General features: G+C 50.6%; 1 protein-coding gene across 3 annotated transcripts in view; it reads right to left on the bottom strand.

Moving 5' to 3' along the window:
- GOLM2 (golgi membrane protein 2) overlaps nucleotides 1–21,762 on the bottom strand; it is a 416,514-nt gene that overhangs the window by 210,362 nt on the left and 184,390 nt on the right. The window lies entirely within an intron of this gene.

The following is a 21,762-nucleotide window of genomic DNA, read 5'->3' as shown; positions in this document are numbered from 1 at the left end:
AATGTAAGGGGATTGGGAGATAAAATTAAGCGGGGTCTAGTGATACAGGGCATTAGGAGAGTGAATCCGCCGTTGGTCCTCCTCCAGGAGACTCACTTAGTGGGCACTGCTAGCCAGGCGTTAAATAGGAAGGGCTACCATATGATAGTACATTCTGACTTTACTTCGGGATCAAGGGGAACGGGAATCCTACTGCGTAAATCATCGCCGTTCTTGCTTACCTCTATGAAAACGGACGACCAGGGGCGATTCGCGGCAGCCTGCGGCCAATGGGAGGGAAAACCACTAAATATAATGTCGGTCTACATTCCCCCAGCACTACACAGCATAGCCTTCCCTGACCTGGGGAGGTTCCTACTGGAGCTCCCGGAGGGTGACGTGGTCATAGGGGGTGATTTCAATGCAGTCATACATAACACTCAGGACAGATTCCCTGTACGAGCACGTACCCCAGCCCCTTCCCGATTCCGTGAGTTCGTAGAATCACAGGGATTGGTAGACATATGGCGAAGTATGCACCCCAGTGAGCAACAATATACATATTACTCAGCGACGCATAACAGCCTATCCCGCATTGATTACTTCTTCACACTAGGAGAGGGTCGCCTTAGTATAGATGATATCCACATTAGACCGAGGGGTATATCTGACCATTCACCCTTGAGCCTTACACTGTCGTGTCCGGACAGGGCATATAAGAGAATGTACCAGATACGCCCGGGTTATCTAGCGATACCAGCGATCAAAAGGGAGCTGAAAAAGGTGACCCGGAATTATTTTAAGGAAAATATAACATCGGTAGACTTCCCCACGACCTTGTGGGAAGCGCACAAAACGGTTCTAAGGGGGCAGGCCATTTCGACTATAAAAGGGTACAAACGCACACAGGAGAAAGAAGCCGCACAATTGGAGCTAAACCTGGCAGAGGCGCACACTGCGCACAAGGCAGACCCGTCGACAGACACCCTGCATTCCCTACAATTAAGTCAGCAACTTCACACAGACCACCTTAAGAAGAGGGCTATGGAACACGTGGCAGCCACGGCACAGACAGTATATGAAGTTGGGGACAAGGCCAGCAAGCTCCTAGCCTGGCTGGAAAGGAAGGGGGAGGAGCCAGGAGTATAATGCGACTAAAGGATGAGGGTGGAGAGGCGCACACACGTCTTGCGGATATCGTTGAACTGCTAGCGGACCACTTCCAGGAGGTCTATACCCCAAACACTTCTGTCACGACGGAAATGGCGGAGGCAGCACTAACTGATGTGCCGACGCCAACCTTGTCGCAAGACGCTGTAGATGAACTTGATTCCGACTTCACAGTGGAAGAAGTGCAGGGGGCCATTAACATGATACACTCTGGGAAGGCAATGGGCCCCAGCGGCGTCCCGATCGAATGGTGCAAGGCGATGTCAGAAACGCTGAGCCCACACTTGTTAGCTATGTACGAGGACAGTTTAGCTAGAGGGATGTTGCTCCACGATCAGCGACAGGTCATCATTGTGGCAATCCCGAAGCCTGGTAAGCCACCGGAGGACTGCGGGTCTTACCGCCCGATATCACTCCTCAATGTAGAGGCTAAAATATTAGCAAAGCTACTGGCCACCAGGTTGCTGCCACATCTCGCCCAGCTGATTCACCCGGATCAATCGGGCTTTATGCCACACAGAAGTACGGCATTGAATCTCCGGAGAGTCCATGGTGCACTGGCACGGGCAGCGATGTTGACTGAACCAACGGCCATTCTGTCCTTGGATGCCAGGATGGCATTCGATATGGTGGAGTGGTGCTACCTCCTCGCGGTGCTGGCTCATATGGGCTTTGGCCCGAAATACATTGCCTGGGTACGGCTTCTGTATACCGATCCAGAGGCGCGAGTGACGGCCAATGGGCATGTCTCCCGTGAGATACCACTGAACAGAGGGACGAGGCAAGGATGCCCGCTCTCGCCGTTACTCTTTGCATTAGTCCTGGAACCGCTGGCGGTAGTACTTAGAGCCACTCCACTGCTTCGGGGGATCGCGTGGGGAAACGACTGGGAAGACAGAGTTTCCCTGTACACTGATGATATGTTGATCTACCTCACAAACCCCGAGGAAGGGATCCCAGTACACCTGGCTCTGTGCGAGGCGCATGGACGAGCATCTGGCTATAAGATAAACTGGACCAAATCTGTCATATACGAGCTGAAGGGACCACCCCCGCTCTACCACCTGACTACCCTTTGGAGACGGCGGGCACGTCCTTCAAATATTTGGGCATCCACGTCACGCGGGACGCTACGGCCTTTTATGAGAAGAACCTACTGCCACCATTGAATAAGTTGAAGGGAGACGTCAGACACTGGAAGACTCTTCCACTGACGTTGTTAGGGAGGACAGCATTGTTTAAAATGCTGGCGCTACCTCGATTCTTATATGTACTAGAGAACGCCCCGAGCGTAGTGTCCACGAGCTATCTACGGAAGGTGACTGCAGAGGTGAATAGCTTATTATGGGATGAACGTCCGCCACGAATAGCGCAGATGAAACTCACTAGAAGTTGGTATGACGGCGGGATAGCCCTGCCTAATATACAACTGTACTACTGGGCGGCGCAGCTTAAAGTCATCAATCATTGGCTACATGCCCCACAGGATGATCCGGCCTACTTGGCAGACAGACATCAACTAGGCGTACAAAGCTTGCTCGCGCCGCTGTATCATAGGGGACAGGCGAGTAAGCTACTGGGGCCGACCAAACACACGGTGATGCTCTGGCACAGCGCGCAGGCTAAGCTTAAATGGAGGGGTGTTATAACAAAATTGACGCCTTTGTGGGACACTAGGGCACTCGGGAGCCTGCGACAAACTAAAGGTTTCAATGCATGGGACACCATAGGTATATCTACGGCGGGAGACATGTGGGCGGCTGATGGTGTAGTCCCATTTTCCCACCTCCAACAGACTTACCAACTAGGCCCCAATGAAACGTACCGCTATATCCAAATTCGGCACGCACTGATGACTGCAATACCTGCGGGAACCACAGTCCCGGAGTCATCTCCGTTGGAGGACAGATTGCTGACAGAGTACATGCAAACGGGCGCCACTTCCCTCACTTACCGTAAGTTACTACATAATCTGCCGGACCCCCTACTCAAGTTGCGGGAGAAGTGGGTAGGAGAACTGGGTGACATGGACGAAACAGACTGGAATGCGGCGCTAGCTTCCCCCAGAGAGGCGGGTATCTCGGCGAGGTTCCGGCTGGTCCAACTGAAGGTCCTACACCGAATATACTTCACAAGGACAACCCTACATAAAATACACAGAGCAGACAACCCACAATGCCTGAGAGGTTGTGGTGGGGAGGGTACCTTCCTGCATACACTTTGGGAGTGCCCTAAGATCTCAGAATATTGGAGACGTATAATTCGCACAATAGCACAGACGCTAGAAACGACACTGGTGCCAGACCCCCGCATGGACTTACTACATATATGGGGACCGACGGACATAACACGCCAGGGGCAAGTATGGACGACTGTGGGATGCATGGTAGCTAAATGGGATATAGCACAAAAGTGGGGGGGCGGTTGAGACACCAACACTAGGCCAGTGGTGCAAAAATATGGATATGATTATGGTGACGGAAAGGGCGGTGTATAAGAAGAGAGCCAACCCGCGCAAATGGAATGCAGTTTGGTCACCCTCAAATAAATACCGGGGAGACATATGTGACCCGCTGGAGGAAGATGAAAGTGACAGTTCAGAAGAGGAGGACTTGGATGAATGAAGATAATGAATGTGGACCTAGGGGGCCCATTAGCGAGTATTTCACAACGGGGCGGAATTGTGGGGGGGTTAACTGTACATAGTCATAAGAAAGAGAGCGTGAATGACCGCCGGAAGGATAAGCTACATACACAGGGCAGAGTTGAAGGATGTCCTTCGAATTACGGGATCAAGAGTTATAGTTAAGGTTATAAAATACAAAAGTAAGAGCTACTGAAATTCAGCAATGATATATACTCTAATGTGCAAGTAAATCCAATGCATTCGCTGCAGGACCGCTGGTTGTCGGCTAAACAGCTGTGTACCATATGACCATCACGCGTGTTTGAGAAACGTAGCCGACCTGAGGGTTGTAGGTGCATTGAATGTAATGATAATAACTGTAAAAAAAACTCTTACGAACCAAAAAAAAAAAAAAAAAAAAGGGTGTTTTGAAGGTCAACAGCCGGAGGGGACAGTTATTTAAAGGCTCAAAGGGATCACCCAATAGGTAGCTGAGGACCAAATTAAGGTCCAACTGAGGCATACCAAAGGGTGTGGGTGGAAACAAGTGAGCCAGCCCTTTTAAAAACCTATGTACAATCGGAGAGAGTTGGCTGGTCTGGCAGCAGCAAAAAAGCAGACAGAACAGAAAGGTAACCCTTGAGAGTTCGCAAAGCAGAGCCCTGCTGGGCAAAGGTCAGAATTAATAACAGAACAGTGGAAAGAGAAGCAGAAGGAGGGTCAATAGACCTTTCTATACACTGTAATATAAATTTCTGCCAACATCAGGTGTAAAGTCTTAGTGGAGGGCCGCCGGGACACTAAAATAACATTACATACTTCGGGGGGAAGGTCAAAAGCTATCAACTGCCGCTGCTCATTCTCCACGTATGTAGGCGCAGAATTGACAGGTTAGGGTGGGGAGCCCTCCCCTGCTTCTGGGACAGAAGATCCTCCCGAAAGGGCAGCCTGATCGGAGGATCAATGCTCATCTTCAGAAGCTCTGGATACCAGACTCTCCTCGCCCAGTCTGGAGCCACAAGAATGATGTTGGACCAGTCACTCCTTATCTTCTTCAGAACACTAGGCTTGAGTGGTATAGGTGTAAAGGCGTACAACAGGCCTGAGCTTTACTCGCGATGAAAAGCGTCGCAAGGATAGCTGCCCTGGAAACTCCAGCGTGCAGTATTGCTTACACTGCACATTTTCTTCAGAGGCAATCAAATCTAACCAAGGTTCTCCCCTAATGATGAAAGAGACCTTGCACCACCTCCGACTGGAGAAGCCGTTCGTGATCCACTAGGCATCAACAGCTGAGTTTGTCCACCCTGACATTTAGTGAACCTGCCAGTTGTTTTATGCCCTGCTGTTCCAACCATTACTAGAGACGCAGGGCTCTCAACAAAGGGTCCACGTCCCCACTCCACCCTGCTTGTTGCAGTAACACTTGACAGTGGTGTTTTTCCGTGAACACCTGCACTAGCTTCCCTTTGATAGAGGGAAGAAATGCTTTCAATGCCAATCTAATCACTTGGAGCTCCAACAAATGTATGTAGAGCCCCGACTGCGCCTCATCTCTACCACTCCCAGATAACCGCCCCATCCCACAAGTAACGCATCTGTCACAACTGTGAGATCTGGTTGGGGAAGGGAGAGGGGTCTTCCATTGACTAAATCGCGGTTCATCAACCACCACTGCAAGTCTCTCGCAATTTCTTCTGAGATCTGGACCATGTCGGGAGATTTCCCTGAAGTGGTGCCCACTGGAACTTCAAGTCCCACAGCAAAGCCCACATAAGCCACCTAGCATTCTTCACTAACATGATACAGGAGGCCAGCCCAAGAGCCCCAGAGTCAGTCTCACTGAAATCCAGGATAGAGGCCGAAACATCTGAATCCTAACCTGAATATCCTGGACTTGCAGCTCAGGAGAATAGACCCGAAACTGCACTGTGTCTAGCACAGCTCCGATAAAAGTCAGCATCTGAGAAGGAGTCAGGTGTGTCATCAGCAGGCTTCTAGAAAATCCCATCAAATGCAGAAGGTTCGCCCCAGTCTGAAGGTTGGAGACGACAGCCTGGGGTGAGGATGCCTTCAGCTGCCAGTCATCGAGGAAGGGGAAGAAGGACACCCCTAACCTGCACAGATGAGCTGCGACCACCGCCATCATCTTGTTGAACACTCTAGGGGCACTGTTAAGGCAGAAAGGGAGCACGCTAAACTGAAAGTGCTCGCAGCCTACCTTGAGCCGTAGGTACTGCCTGTCGCCCGGCAGGTTGGAGATTTGAAAAAATGTATCCTGCAGGTACAATGCCACCCTCCACTCTTCTTGGTCTAGGGCCGGCAAGACCGGAGCTAGAGTGAGCATCTTGAATTTCTCCTTCTCGAGGAAGAGATTGACGGCCCAAAGATCGAAATTGGGCCGCAAACCTTTGTTCTTCTTCGGAATCAGAAAGTAGAGGGAATAACAGCCACTGCATACTTCTGATACCGGGACCTTTTCTATAGCTCCCTTGGCCAAGAGAGCTGTTACTTCCTCCTGGAGCAATTGTAATAGATCCTCCGTCAGCCGTTCCTAATTTGGCAGAATGGGAGGAGGAAAAGAAAGGAAAGTCAGAAAATAGCCCTCCTGAATGATCTGCAAGACCCACTTGTCCAATGTTATGGACCTCCAGTGGGGGAGGTGATGATGGATTCTCCCGCCAATTGCAGTGTTGTGGTCTTGCAGAGACAGACTAGGAGTGTTTGGAGGCTGCAGCTGCCGAGGGCAGGGTGGTCAACGACTTCCGGCTTTCATTCCTAGGCTGGAATGAACATCGTCCACATCCCCACCCAGCTTGGAAAGCCTGAGCAGGACAGTGGCTGATATAGGACTGACGCGACTGGAAACCCCCTCTGTTACCGTGAAAGGTAGACTGGCCATGAATAGTAGAAGAGAGGCTCAAGGATCTGACCGTAGTTCAGGAGTCCTTCAACCACACTAGAGCCGAATCTGCCTTTTCCCCAAAAAGGCGCCTTCCATCACAGGGCACGTCCATCAGAACTGCCTGGACATCACCAGAGAAGCCGGTTGTCCTATGCCAGGCACGGCGTCTCAAGGCCACTGTCATGGAAATTGATCTGCCCAGTGAATCCGTCGTACCAAGGCCACACCTTATGGTGAATTTTGCTGTATTTCTCCCATCCTTAACTGCCAGAGAGAGCCTACTCCAGGACTAGTGGCAGCTCTTGTGCAACCGTTTCCCAAAGGGAGTGGGAGAAACGGACTAATAACCCGATCGCAAAGCCAGGATGGAGGAAGAAAACATTTTCATCCCAAATGAATACAGCCTCTTGGGATTCCCTATCTGGAGGAGCGGAAGGGAACGGGCTTTGTGGCGTTGAGGCCTGCACCACCAAACTTTCTGGGGTGGGATGTTGGCTGAGGAACTTTGGGTCACCTGGAGCTGAGCGCTGGTGGCGGGTGATTGTCCTAGTCACAGTAGCCCTTGTGTTAGGCTTGGACCAAGTGCCTAGAAGGACATCAGTAAACGCTTCATTAAAGGGCAAAAGAGGTTCTGAGGTGGAAGCCCTAGGCTGAAGCAGTTCAGTCAGGAGATTAGTCCTGACCTCCACTGAGGGCAGCTCCAGTCTAAGGACCTCGGATGCCCTCTTAACCACCAATGGAATAAGATGCCCCCTCCTCCGTAGCCACATTTAGCAGAGAGAGCATGCCAGTATCTGGAAAAGTATCCAGTCCACTGGCTTTCCCAAGTTCCCTATACCCAACTGTTTGCTCTGCAGAGTCATCCTCGTGTTCCAGAGGGTCCATAGCCCCCTTCCATTCCTCTTCCAAGGCTAACACGTCTACAAAGTGTGCAGGCGTCAACATAGAACCCCTGGGTTCAATCGATGTCGGAATCACCATCAAGCGACGTCGTCCCGACTCCGTGTCAACGCTGATGGCATCGGCAGCGCCACAGGCACCGACTTCGTGTCCAATGCCCGGGAAGGTCCCAGTGGCACAACTGGTGTCGACTCAGATCTGTTTGCGGATCTCTGAGGCCCCACCGATGCTGTGGCCAGAGCCGGAAGCATTGAATCTGATGTGGCCCCACCCGACCCCATCGGGCCCGAAGGCTCAACAGAGGGGTTAGACCACTCAAATACACAGCGCATGGCCTCGTATAACTCTGATCTGAGCAGGGGTCCAACCCGGCTCCTGGAAAGGAGGGAGGCGCAAAGTTGACCCTGGCTCTGGCCCCATGGAACCGTACCTAGAGTTACAGTGCTCCCTACCTGCTGGTCGACGACGACAGTTCAGGTGAAGATGAAGCCTGCATGGACTTCTTCTTGTGCCTCTTCCCAGAGTGTCCGATGACCTAGAGTGGGATGAAGAGGAGTTTGGACTTCGAAAGCGGTGGTCCACACATTGTCACTAGCATATTATCATTCTGGTCATCTCTTTTGTAAAATGCCAACAACTAACATGCAGGTGCAGGTCGCATTATAGAGTCATGGATGCCAGTTCAAGAGCATTTTCAAGAGGATTTTAGGTCAAGAGCTTTTTAGAAATGATGCTTCAGTGTGCAAAGAGAATGGGGTCTAAATCTCCTGTGGTCTCCCCATATGTGCCCTGTTTCAAAAGCTGGGGGGTGCTGGGATAACAACAGGACAACATGGTGTATATAGTTATTTACTCATAGCCTTGGTTAGAGATGCTTAAACAGCCTCAATATTAGCTAGGGTAAATCAACCTCAGTAAGAGCTAGGGCGCACCAGCACAGTAGTAACTAGAGAGCAGTGCCTAATTGTAAGCAAAACTGTCACTGCTACATACGTTTATATCACGGTGTAGTCGCTATTGGTGACTGGATTAGGGTACCTTTAAATGGTTATTACTGCTGCATTTTTATAAGACTGCTGATGCCGTCACCTTAAGGGAGCGCTGCGTTCCTTTCAATGTATGGAATCTTTGGAGTGAGTTCCACGGGGAGGGTGAATTGTAACTGAGACTGAGTTGGATAAGTGCACTCTGGGGTCCAGCTTTACTAGCATGTATCCTGCTGGAATAAATTAGATTATTTACAACTGCTGCTGCAGCTTCTTCAATTACCCATGGGCGCAACCATTTGTGCCACCCTTTACCACTCCCTTGTACATAAGAGGGCCATAAGGGAGCACATAAAATGCGAATTAAAAAACAAAATACAGTAATCAACTGCACTCTGACCCTTAATTAGTAACACTCCCCAGATATTTAACACCTTCCTGACAGTTCACATTATGTTTCTGTTCATATTTAGGAGGGTCAGTTGATCAGCTTTCCCTTACAAAGTAGTGCAGCAGGTCACAACACATCCCATTGAAACACAAGGTCACCTTTCATTTATTACCTTTACAACTGGAGACAAATGGCTTGGTGTCCAGTATGTGCCCGATTTAGAGTTCGGCGGATGGATTTCCCGCTTGCCGCATTACAAAAATCATAGGGAATTGGAAAATACATCGGGCGCCACGTTTGTGACGAAGTATCCTGTCCACTGAACCCTAAATCAGGCCGGAATCTGGAATATTTAGCCCAGTGAGGGGATGGATCGCTGTTTCAATCCGTCTCTCGGCCGCAGTGGTGACGAGCATGCTCTCCTGAGTCGCATTTCCCTGCTTCCATGCGTAATGTTTTACGTAAGAACTTGGCTTATTATTGCGGATTCTGAAATGACGGTTCCTGCGTTTGTACCCGATTTTCAGCCAGGCAGAGTACAACATTGCAAATTGAACGGCTGCTTGTTGTAACTTTTTCTTGATGCATTGGAATTTTCTCCAAGCACTTAGCTATTGTCAAGTCGGGGAATAGTGAGACGGAGTTATTGCCCAACTTTAACTTTCTATTTCTTGAGCCATACGTAGTGCTGTATCTCGGTCTCTGAAATTTAAATTCCTCAAAGTTATTGGTGAGGGCAGTGCGTCTGGAGTGCACCTGGTGGAGGCCTCTGCATGGAACAGTTTGGCAGGCATGGCTGACATGCAGCCAGCCTCCGGATTCTAAAATAGAAAGCCATGAACTGTTTCCTTCCTTCACACCATGGCCTGTGGATGGATGACTGATGCTTTCATTCCTCGTTTGGCACAATTTATGATGAGAAACAACTCGAGTTTTCCTCCGTCCACAATGGGCAGATTCCAGACTGATTCACGATTCGTTTTGAATTTGTATTTGCACACATCCCTCAACAGATGTATGATTAGTGGCCAGCTTTTTAACGCGACAACCTCAAGCGTGCCGGAACTTCATAAATGCCCATCACGCACGGCATCTCTGTGATACCACATCAGATCACCTTTTCAGAAACCTAATACAACCCCAAGACCTTTCGACAACTTTAACCTAACTGCTTTTCAAATCGCATGCAAACCAGGTCGATATTTCTTTAAAGATTTACTACACACGTCTCTGATTGTGGGTTTTTATGCCATAGTCCACTTGTGTCTCCTCTGAATATTTTTCGTCCTGATGATGACCTTTCTCTAAATAATTGTGTATTTGGGTTGAAAGGTCGACAACTACCACAGTGGACGGTTTTAAAATTGATTTAGGATTCCAATACTTCCAATGGGACTGTTGGCTCAACAACCATATGTCCTTATCAGTCACATGTATATACTCGCATTTTTGTATAGCACCTGTGCCCTATTCATTCACTTTGGCAACACTTTTCCCCATAGGGCCCACAGGTGTCTTTATTACCTGTTCTACCCAGGTCCCAGGATTACATATTTTTAGGAACCCCCTTTGGGCTAGACATTCTCAGAGTCCTGATGAAGATCCCTTGTGCGTTATGTGATCGAAACGTCATTGACCTACAACACAAACCCTATTTTGAATTATTTAATTTGCATTAAAAGGGCCATGTTCTTGTTTACAATGACTCTGTTTTGGTTTTCTCATATTCGGCCATACAGCTTAACAGCGAGACTTAATAATGTTTTGTTATATTTGGGGGTCCTACTCCGTCCCCTTTCTGCATTTAATAAATAAGTTGTTTCGCTCTCCTGGGTTTCTTCCTCGCTCAGATTAAGTCATTTAGAATCCCCTGGAACTTTTAAGTATCAAGCTAGGCTGGGGTAATGGAAAAGCCAGGCAAAAATACAAGATTTTTCGTAGGACAAACATTTTTGCTCCAGCCATTTGTCCGAACCACAACGGATGCTGACACATGCTAGGCTTGACGGTCTTTCCTCAGTGTTGACTGTAATTGGCTGGGATGAATTGCTCCAATGTGGGGTAATTCTGGGTCCCCATATATGTTATAGCTTCATGAAGCTATTAGAAAAATCAATCAATCAATCAATTAAACAGCATTTGTACAGTGCAACACTGTCACCGATAGGGGTATCTGGGAGCGGTATCAAAGAGCCAGGCCATAAGTCCCTTTCTGAAGTCTGCCAGCAAGGAGGCTGTAAAGAGCTGGAGGTGAAGGTGGTTTCTGGCCTTGGCAGCAATATAGGAGGAGGAGTGGCCACCGCTGCGGCTGCGACGGATGTGGTGTGCAAGGGCAGGATCGTAGGTGTCTAGCGGGTTGGTGAAAGTGCAGTTGATGGTTGATATAAGCAGGTCCTAGGTCGTGGAGGGCTTTGTAAGCATGTGTGAGGATTTGAACAGGCATTTCTTCTGGATGGAGAGCCAGTGGAGCTCTCTCAGGTGGGGGCGATGTGGATTCTATTGGGTAGGTCCAGGATGAGCCTAGCTGCAGCATTCTGTATGGTCTGGAGTCTTCTGAGGAGCTTGGTGGAGATGCCCACATAGAGGGCGTTGCTGTAGTCGAGGCAGCTAGTGACGAGGGCCTGAGTGATGGTCTTTTTGATGTTGGTTGGGATCCATCTGAGAATTCTGCGAAGCATGCAAAGGGTGTGGAATCAGGAGGAGGCAACTACGTTGACTTGTCGTTTTATAGTCAGTTGGCTGTTGAGGATGATGTCGAGGTTGCGTGCATGCTCGGTCAGTGTGGGTGTAGGTCCGAGTTCTGCAGGGCCACAAGCTGTGGTTCCATACAGAGGTGTTCTTCCTGAAGATCAGTACTTCAGTTTTGTCGGAGTTAAGTTGGAGGCAGTTGTCTCATCCATATGGCTTTGATGGTCATGGCTTTGCAGAACTTGGTTTTGGCACTGGAGGGGTCTTCAGCAAGCAAGAGGATGAATTGGGTGTCGTCTGCATAGGAGATTATGATGAGCCCATGGGATCTGTCAACATCTGCGAGGGGGGTGATGTAGATGTTGAACAGGGTGTGGCTGAGGGATGATCCTTGAGGTACGCCACATATGATGCCCATAGTGAAGGGAGGCAGTCGGATGCACTGTGCGCATCCTGTAAGGAAGGAGGCAATCCACTTGAGGGCATCTAGCTGTATGCCTATGTTTTAAAGTCTGTTGATGTGGGTTTTGTGGGAGCCGGTGGGCCGCAAAGAGGTCGAGGAGGATCTGGGCTACAGTTTTTTCACAGACTAGGAGTGTTTTGATGCTGTCTGTGGTAGGAATCAGCGCCGTCTAAGTGCTGTGGTTGGCACAGAATCCTGATTGTGAGGCATCCAGTAGATGGGTATGGTACAGGAAATCAGTGACCTTCTGGTGATGGCTTTGGCCTGGTAGGGGAGTAGGGAGATCGGACAATAATTTTTTTAAATATCGCTGGGGTCATTGGAGGCTTTCTTTAGAAGGGGTTTGACATCTGCGGGTTTCCATCAGTCTGGGAAGGTAACTGTTGAGATGGGTGCTGAGGATGCTGGTGAGTTGCGTGCTGCTTGGGTTCAATGTGAGGTTGTAGATGTGGTGGGGGCAGGGGTCGGTGGTCGCCCCGGAGTGGAAGGAAGACATGATGGCTGAGGTGGTCAAGGCGGTGAGCGGAGACCAGGTGATACTTGTTTCGCTGATGTTCGCTGGTTGGTTGAGGTCACTGGGGTTGAGGGTGGCAGGTTGGAGATTGAAACTGTAGATGTTGGAGGGTGTTGCAGAGTTTTATGGGAGGGGTGGATTTTGTTCTCTATGACTGTCGGGTTGAAGAATTCTTTGACTATTTTGAAGAGTTCCTTTGTGTGTTTGGCCATGGAGTCAATGCAGGTGGTGATGGCTGCATTCTTGGCTTTCTTGATGTGCCGGTGATGGTTGAAGCGGGCTGTTTTGTGAGCTGCTCTGTCGGCAGGGTTCTTAGTGGCGTGCCATCATTTCTCCAGTTGGTGACAGTTTCTCTTGGTGGTCCTGAGCTCTGGGGTGTATCAGCTGGCATGTTTGGAGGTCTTGTTAGATCTTGTAGGTTTCAGTGGGGCGACTCCGTCGGCGCTGCCGGTGATCCAGGCAGTGAAGTTCTGGACAGCCTAGTCGAGGTCTGCTGAGGCCTAGAGTTGGGAGGTGGTGAGGGCCTGTGACCACTGAGTTTCTGTAACCTTGCTCCAGCTGTGGTGTGAGGGGATCTGATGCTTGATGTTGGTGGGCGTCGGTGATGGTGAAGTGTAGGATGGTGTAGTTCCTCCAAGTGAGGTCTGTGGTGGGGCAGAGACAGCCGTCAGCGCAGCGGCAGAGAAAGATGTCAGAGCAGGGGCAGAGAGAGAGACGTCAGAGCAGGGGCAGAGAGAGACGTCAGCGCAGGGGCAGAGAGAGAGACGTCAGCGCAGGGGCAGAGAGAGAAGTCAGCGCAGGGGCAGAGAGAGACACGTCAGCGCAGGGGCAGAGAGAGAGACGTCAGCGCAGGGGCAGAGAGAGAGACGTCAGCGCAGGGGCAGAGAGAGAGACGTCAGCGCAGGGGCAGAGAGAGAGACGTCAGCGCAGGGGCAGAGAGAGAGACGTCAGCGCAGGGGCAGAGAGAGAGACGTCAGCGCAGGGGCAGAGAGAGAGACGTCAGCGCAGGGGCAGAGAGAGAGACGTCAGCGCAGGGGCAGAGAGAGAGACGTCAGCGCAGGGGCAGAGAGAGAGACGTCAGCGCAGGGGCAGAGAGAGAGACGTCAGCGCAGGGGCAGAGAGAGAGACGTCAGCGCAGGGGCAGAGAGAGAGACGTCAGCGCAGGGGCAGAGAGAGAGACGTCAGCGCAGGGGCAGAGAGAGAGACGTCAGCGTAGGGGCAGACACAGCCGCCAGCGCAGGGGCAGACACAGCCGCCAGCGCAGGGGCAGACACAGCCGCCAGCGCAGGGGCAGACACAGCCGCCAGCGCAGGGGCAGACACAACCGCCAGCGCAGGGGCAGACACAACCGCCAGCGCAGGGGCAGACACAGCCGCCAGCGCAGGGGCAGACACAGCCGCCAGCGCAGGGGCAGACACAGCCGCCAGCGCAGGGGCAGACACAGCCGCCAGCACAGGGGCAGACACAGCCGCCAGCGCAGGGGCAGACACAGCCGCCAGCGCAGGGGCAGACACAGCCGCCAGCGCAGGGGCAGACACAGCCGCCAGCGCAGGGGCAGACACAGCCGCCAGCGCAGGGGCAGACACAGCCGCCAGCGCAGGGGCATGCACAACCTCCAGCGCAGGGGCAGGCACAGCCGCCAGCGCAGGGGCAGGCACAGCCGCCAGCGCAGGGGCAGGCACAGCCGCCAGCGCAGGGGCAGGCACAGCCGCCAGCGCAGGGGCAGACACAGCCGCCAGCGCAGGGGCAGACACAGCCGCCAGCGCAGGGGCAGACACAGCCGCCAGCGCAGGGGCAGACACAGCCGCCAGCGCAGGGGCAGACACAGCCGCCAGCGCAGGGGCAGAGACAGCAGGCAGTGCAGGGACATCAGGCAGCGTAGGTGCAGGGACAGCAGGCAGGCCCGGGGCAGGGAGAGCAGGCAGCGCAGGGGTAGGGACAGCAGGCAGCGCAGGGACAGCAGGCAGCGCAGGGGCAGGGACAGCAGGCAGCGCAGGGGCAGGGACAGCAGGCAGCGCAGGGGCAGGGACAGCAGGCAGCGCAGGGGCAGGGACAGCAGACAGCGCAGGGGCAGGGACAGCAGGCAGCGCAGGGGCAGGGACAGCAGGCAATGCAGGGACAGCAGGTAGCGCAGGGACAGCAGGCAGCGCAGGTGCAGGGACAGCAGGCAGCGCAGGTGCAGGGACAGCAGGCAGCGCAGGTGCAGGGACAGCAGGCAGCGCAGGTGCAGGGACAGCAGGCAGGCCTGGGGCAGGGACAGCAGGCAGCGCATGGTCAGCAGGCAGTGCAGGTCCAGAGACAGCAGGCAGCGCAGGGGCAGGGACACCTGGCAGTGCAGGGACAGCAGGCAACACAGGGACAGCAGGCAACGCAGGGACAGCAGGCAGCGCAGGTGCAGGGAGAGCAGGCAGCCCCGGGAAAGGGAGAGCAGGCAGCCCCGGGAAAGGGAGAGCAGGCAGCCCCGGGAAAGGGAGAGCAGGCAGCCCCGGGAAAGGGACAGCAGGCAGGGCAGGGCCAGCAGGCAGGGCAGGGACAGCAGGCAGCGCAATGGCAGGGACAGCAGGCATCACAGGGGCAGAGACAGCAGGCAGCACAGGGGCAGGGACAGGTGGCAGCACAGGGACAGGTGGCAGCACAGGGACAGCCGGCAGCACAGGGACAGCAGGCAGCGCAGAGTTGGGGGTACAGGCATACTACCTTGGCTGGGGGACAAGTGAAAGAGGACTGGCGCAGCCCAGCCTCCTCTGGGCTGTGACAGGCATGAATGAGCCCGCCCTTCGCCCAGGCTTTGACGAGGTGTCACCGGAGTGCATCCTGCAATGCGAGAGTCGGCATACATCCGGAGGGGTGAAATCCAAAAAACAGGAAGATCCAGTCCGAGCTCTCCTCAGAGTGGTGGAAGCTGCTGGGAGGAGTACTGCTGGCTGTGCAAAATAGTGAAACCGCCAGCAAAGTCAAGGTTGTGACGTCGTGAATTACAGAGCTGCCTGGAAGGTAAGGAAATACAGCAAGCTTATCTTGTCGAAGCAAAACATTTTAAGTTAGCTGTTTCTGAAAATTAACACTGAACTGAATACTTGGGTATAAGCCTCTGAGTCGTCCATTAAAGAGGTTGAAGAATTGGGGGCTAGTTGGGTCTGTCACTCTCGAAAGCATATCATCCACATACTTAGGCAGCTTATAGTGCTCTATTCTAAGAAGTATTCACTGAAAAATAAAGTTCAAACAATACTAGTGAAAGAGACCACCTTTGTCTCATACCTCTCGAGATGTCCCCGTGGCTGTGAGCTTCTTATAGTCTGCCAGGACTTATTTCTTAACTTTTGTCCTATAGCCAAATCTCCTGATGTCTCTGTCCTGAATTGCAATTTGATTTCGCTGACACCTTTTCCACATCCAACAAAAGCAGAACTGTGTCCTTTCGGAGCCTGTGGATTGCATCCACGATGTATGTTTTTTTTCCGTATTGTCTTGGCTTTGTCAATTATATATGAAGCCTAATTGATCTGGGTAGACGATGCCTATCATAAGTGTTCCGAGGCATGCAGCAAGGACTTGTGCAAAAATCTTCACTACTATGACTAGTAATGGTATGGGCCTTTTTTTTTTTTTAAACAGTTTTTATTTTTATACATTAGCCAAAACATCAGTAGGTGAGTCTTGTACACATCAAATTTGACATTATAACCATCAATTGTTACTTTCAGGGATACAGAGATTACACTATGGAAGTTAATTCTCCAGTACTCCTCCCCCTCCCTCTCTCCCTCTCTGGATTAGGCATTGTCCACCCTAGTTACACATTCTTAGAAAATGAGCTAGTCAACCACCAATTTATGGATCCTACGTGTTGGGGTGTGCATTATTAATCCCAGCCCCCTACATCTTTAGATTATAATATCTTAGCCACGCCTGCCTAATTTTCCTAAACTTTTTGGGACACCTTCTGGCCGTGTATGTTGTTTTCTCCGCCCCCATATATAAGTCCATACTGGCACGCCATCCGCCACAGTGGGCAGGTCTTCCCCCCCACCCTAGTGTCTGGCAATGTTTTTTTTGTTGCAACTATGAGTCCCAGGTTGCATAATAGGAGTTTGTATCTAGGGAGATCATCATCTGTGGGGATGCCCAGGATGATACATTTGGGGTCGATAGCTTTCTATGTTTCTAATATGTCATTTAGTTCCTTCACTAGTTTCTTGCTCTATTTTATCTGGCATTCCGCCCCTTTTCAGACCTCGATCGTCGTCTGGCGGGTAGTAAGTATCATACTCCTGTGCCCGCATAAAGATAGTGAAGGTAAGAAATGCGTTACTTACCTGTAACTGCAGTTATCCAGTATTGGTATCTTTCATAGATTCACATGCCTGAATCATTCCCCGTCGTCGGGATGGGAGTCCCCGGTACATAAGAAAAGTAATGTCTCACTAGAAATATAAAGATATAGGCCAAGGGCCTCACATTAGTAACATATCTAGGTCCTTTTGTAAAAACTATAGAGAACAACCAATCAGCTATCACCACCCTCTGGAACCTTAATGGAAGGAGCTCTAGTCCCTCAGATTTTCGTAAGCACGGTGCTAAGTAGAGGTATCACTGAGAGAACTAGGTCTGCCCTTCCAGGGAAGGTGTGTGGGTTGCATGTGAATCTATGAAAGATACTAATACTGGATAACTGCAGTTACAGGTAACGCATTTCTTATCCAGTATTAGGGTATCTTTCATAGATTCACATGCCTGAATCAGAGTAGTAAGCAATGATAACCCCATTTCGGATGGCACAGCACGTACAAGTTTACCAGATAAAAACATATCAATGTGAAAATAGAAAGTACCTAACTGCAATCAGAGAAAACAGTAGAGAACACAATGGAGAAATGTGCATGTAAAAAGAAAGGATGGTGGGATGAAAAGAAGGCTCACCTCTATTGGAATAGATGATGTAACACCGCCTGTCCCACTGTAGCATCCTTCATGAGTTCTGTATCCAAGCAGTAATGCTTGGCAAATGTATGCAGCATCTTCCATGTTGCCGCTCTGCAAATGTTTATGATAGGCACACCTGCAAAAAGTGCCATGGAGATAGAAATAGCCCTAGTGGAATGGGCATGTACTGTGGAGTGCAAGGAATTGCCCGCTTGCTGGTGACAAAGTAATAGCTCCACCGAGAAATACTTTATTTAGTAAGTGGAAGACCTTTTCTCGGTCGACTGTAAGCCACAAAGAGTTGGTTGGATTTGCGGATTGCCCTTGTCCTGGCAAGGTAGAATTTAAGGCAGCGTTTAAGATCCAGTGAATGAAGAGTTCTTTCTGCCGCCGTTTGAGGATTTGGAAAAAAGGTACGTAAGACCACAGGCTCATTGAGGTGAACGTCTGATGGGACTTTGGGCACAAACTTGGGATTAGTTCGAAGTATAACCCTATCACGTTGGAATTTAATAAAAGGGTCTTGAATTGAGAATGCATGAGCTTGCTTACTCGCCTTGCAGATGTAAGGGCTAGTAGGAGTGCGGTCTTCCAAGAAAGAAACTTGAGATCAGCTTTGTGTATCGGCTCAAAAGTGTGTTTCATAATCTGAGCCAGCACTATGTTGAGTTGCCAAGTTGGAGGTAGAGACTTAACAGGAGGGAAAGTCCTAAACAGACCCTTGAGAAATTGTTTGATCAGTCTATTTGACCAAAGAGAAGGGCCTGCAGAAGATCTCCTGAACCAGGATATTGCAGCCAAGTGAAGTTAAATAGAGGCGTGAGCAAGACCTGAAGTCGCCAGATAGAGAAGGTAAGGCAATATTTGTTCTGGAGAAGAAGAGAGAGGGTGGATATTCGCAGACTTACACCAGATGCAGAATCTCTTCCACTTCAAGGAATATGTCTTGTTCGTACTGGTGGCTCGGGCCCGAGCCAGAATTGCCCTGCAGTCTGGAGGAATGTCTAGGCCATGGAACTCTCGGAACTCAGGAGCCAAGCCGATAATTTGAGAGATGCTGGATCCGGGTGTTGGACTTGTTCCCGGTCCATTGTGAGGAGAGAGGGAAACGGCTTCAAAGGAATCGGCGGTGCCAGGGAGAGAAAATGGAGCTCCGTCAACCAATGTTGGCGAGGCCACGCTGGAGCTATCAGTATTAGCGTGCAGGGTTCTGTCTTCAACTTCCTGAGGACCCTGGGAATCAGTGAAAAAGAGTAGGCAAAGACGTTGAACCATGCTATAGAAAATGCATTCCCTAGAGATCCCCGTCGGGGATGCCAACTTAAGAAGTTGTGGTATTTGGTGTTGAGCTGAGTGGCAAATAGATCCAAGAGAGGGGTGCCCCACTGACAGAATATGCTGTTGAGTTGGTTCAACTCCGATTCGTGACATGTTGTTTGTTGCCTGCTTAGTGAATCGGCCAGCACATTGTCTGTTTCTGGAACATAATCCGCTCGTAGGGAAATGTTGTGAAGAACAAACCAGTTCCACATCTTTTGAGATTCTCGAGAGAGTGGCAGTGAACGAGTACCCCCGTGCTTGTTTAGGTAGTACATTGTCGTAGTATTGTCGGTCCTGACCAGCACTAGAGAACCTTTGATCCTGGGAAGGAACGCCCGGAGGGCCAGGTACACAGCTCGTAGCCCGAGGAGGTTTATGTAAAGCTTCCGCTCGGAAGGAGAGCACTTTCCCCTGATCCGGAGTCCTTGGAGGAAAGCTCCCTAACCTTCCAGGGACGCATCCGTTATGACTATTTGTGGAAAGGCTTGGAGCAAGAAGGGCAGGCCTTGAGAAAGATTCTGTGGACAAGTCCACCACTGTAGAGCAGTGACCATCTGAGGGGTCACTTGAACGACATCGTCGAATGAACGTTCTGCTTGAATCCACTGAGCAGAGAGTGATTCCTGAAGAGGACGCATGTGGAGGCGACAGTAGGGCACCAACAGAATACAGGATGACATTATCCTGAGAAGGGATTTGAACAGGCGTACTGAGAGGACCTTGCTGGATCTTATGCGGTCCGCCAATTGAAGAAGTTTGGACTGTCGCTCTTGTGACGGGAAAGCTTTCTTCTTGTTTGTATCGAGAATAGCACCCAGAAAAGTTATCCGCTGAGAGGGTTGGAGGATGGACTTGTCCTGATTGTGAGTGAGCCCTAGGCGACTGAAAAGCTGTAGGCAGGCGTTGGAAGTTCTGTTCTCGCTGTCTAGAGAAGGTGCCTTGATGTGCCAGTCGTTGAGATGGGGAAAAACTTGATGACGTTGTTGCCTGAGGTATGCAGCCACTGGAGTAAGTCATTTTGTGAAAATGCGTGGGGCAGATTTGAGCCCGAAGGGCAGGACTCGGAATTGGTAATGTCTGCCTGCCACGGCGAACCTCAGAATTTTGTGATTCCTGTGGATTGGGATATGGAAATAGGCATCTTGAAGATCTAAAGATACCATGTAGTCGTTTGAATTGATAAGTTGCAGCACTTCTTGAATGGGGACCATTCGAAACGATGGTTTCTTTAAGTATTTGTTGAGACTTCTCAAATCCAGGATTGGTCTCCATTTCTTCTCCTTTTTTCGTACCAGGAAAAAACTGGAATAAAAACCTTTCCCCGTTGACGAAGAGGAACCCTCTCTATAGCTCCTTTCTGGATAATTAATGAGATTTCTAGGAGTAAAAGGCACAGATTTTTGTTAAGCATAGGTAGAGGAGGGGTCTGCGGAGGAGTCCGAATGAACTCCAGAGAATGTCCAAATTGTTATAGCGGAAGAACCCAACGGTCCGTTCTTATTTGTTTCCAATTGTGTAAAAAATGGGAAGTTCTTCCTCCTATTTTGGAGGGTGGAGAGGAAATGGAGAGCGGCGGTAGAGGAAAGTCATTGACGCCGGGCGGTATTCTTCTGTCGTCCTTCCTTTCCTCGAAAGGAGGTCTTATTGTACGAAGATTGCAGCTGTTGGCGTTGTTGGAATTGTGGCCGATATTGTTGGTTAGAAGTAGAGTAGGAAGACCAAAATCGTTGATAGTCCCCTCTAGTGGAAGATTGCCCTCTACCCCATGAGCCTCGAAAAGGGAGGTTTTTGAATTGAAGGGTAGCCAACGCCCGAGCTGTGTCGGTATCCTTTTTTATGCCTTGAAGAGCTTCGTCAATATGAGTGCCAAAAAGAAGCTGACCGTGGTAGGGTGTGTTCAGAATTTTAGTCTGGACCTCCGGACAAAATGTAGTCGCCTTAAGCCAACCTTGGCGTCGTAAGACAGCAGCGCCAGCCAGTTGGCGGAAACCAGTAGAGGCGATATCCATCGCACAATCGATGATCTCAGAAGCTGAATGTTCGCCCTCTAACAAGATCTTTTTTGCTTCCTCCTTTGTGTCGTCTGGCAAGGCCCCCAAGTATGGTGCAATGTCCGCCCACATCTGCCTGTTGTAGCGCCCCAATAACGCTAAGGAATTAGACGAACGCACTGTCAATGCACACATGGAAGAAAAACGTTTTCCAATATTGTCTAGTCGTCTGCCCTCCTTGTCTGGAGGGGCGGACAGTGGAGCAGAAGGGTTTTTAGACTTCCGCTGAGCTGCTTGAGTGATGACGGAATCAGGCTTGGGATGTCCGGTAAGGCAGGCCAGAGCGGTGTCCGGAGGTCTGTATTTTTTGTCCAGATGAGGCAACACTGGGGGAACTGAAGATGGATTGTGCATGATCTTAACACCTTGATCCCAGATGTAGTCTATTATAGGCGCGGATCTCACTGACTTCTTAAAAGGTTCCTTAAAGTCGTAAAGGAAACAATCCTGTTGGTGAGAAGGCATATGGATCTGGAAACGCTGTGCAGCTCTTTCCAAGACATTAAGAAACCCCCTAATATCCTCAGGAGGCGAATCAGCTTGAGGAGGCACTGGGAACGCTGGACAAGGTATAACGTAATCATTCCACTCATCATGAGTCGATTGGGAATCATGAAGCTCCCCTTCCTCTTGTTGATCATCCTCTTCATCATCCGTGGAGGTGCGACAGGCACGGACTGTGGAAGTGGAGGTGGAGCCTGTGGCATTGATGGCAGAGACAACTGGAGTAGGAGACGGAGCAGAAGTAGGGAATCTCTGCTTGTAGTCAGAAATTAAAAATTTGAAGTCAGAAACCAAAGACGCAGGCAGGCAAACCATGGGAGGTTGGCGAAGATGGCTGTC

The sequence above is a fragment of the Lissotriton helveticus genome, chromosome 3_1 (genome assembly GCF_964261635.1).
Source record: "Lissotriton helveticus chromosome 3_1, aLisHel1.1, whole genome shotgun sequence".
Lineage (NCBI taxonomy): Eukaryota > Metazoa > Chordata > Amphibia > Caudata > Salamandridae > Lissotriton > Lissotriton helveticus.
The sequence above is the reverse complement of the archived record's forward strand: the minus strand, read 5'-3'. Positions and strand labels throughout refer to the sequence as shown.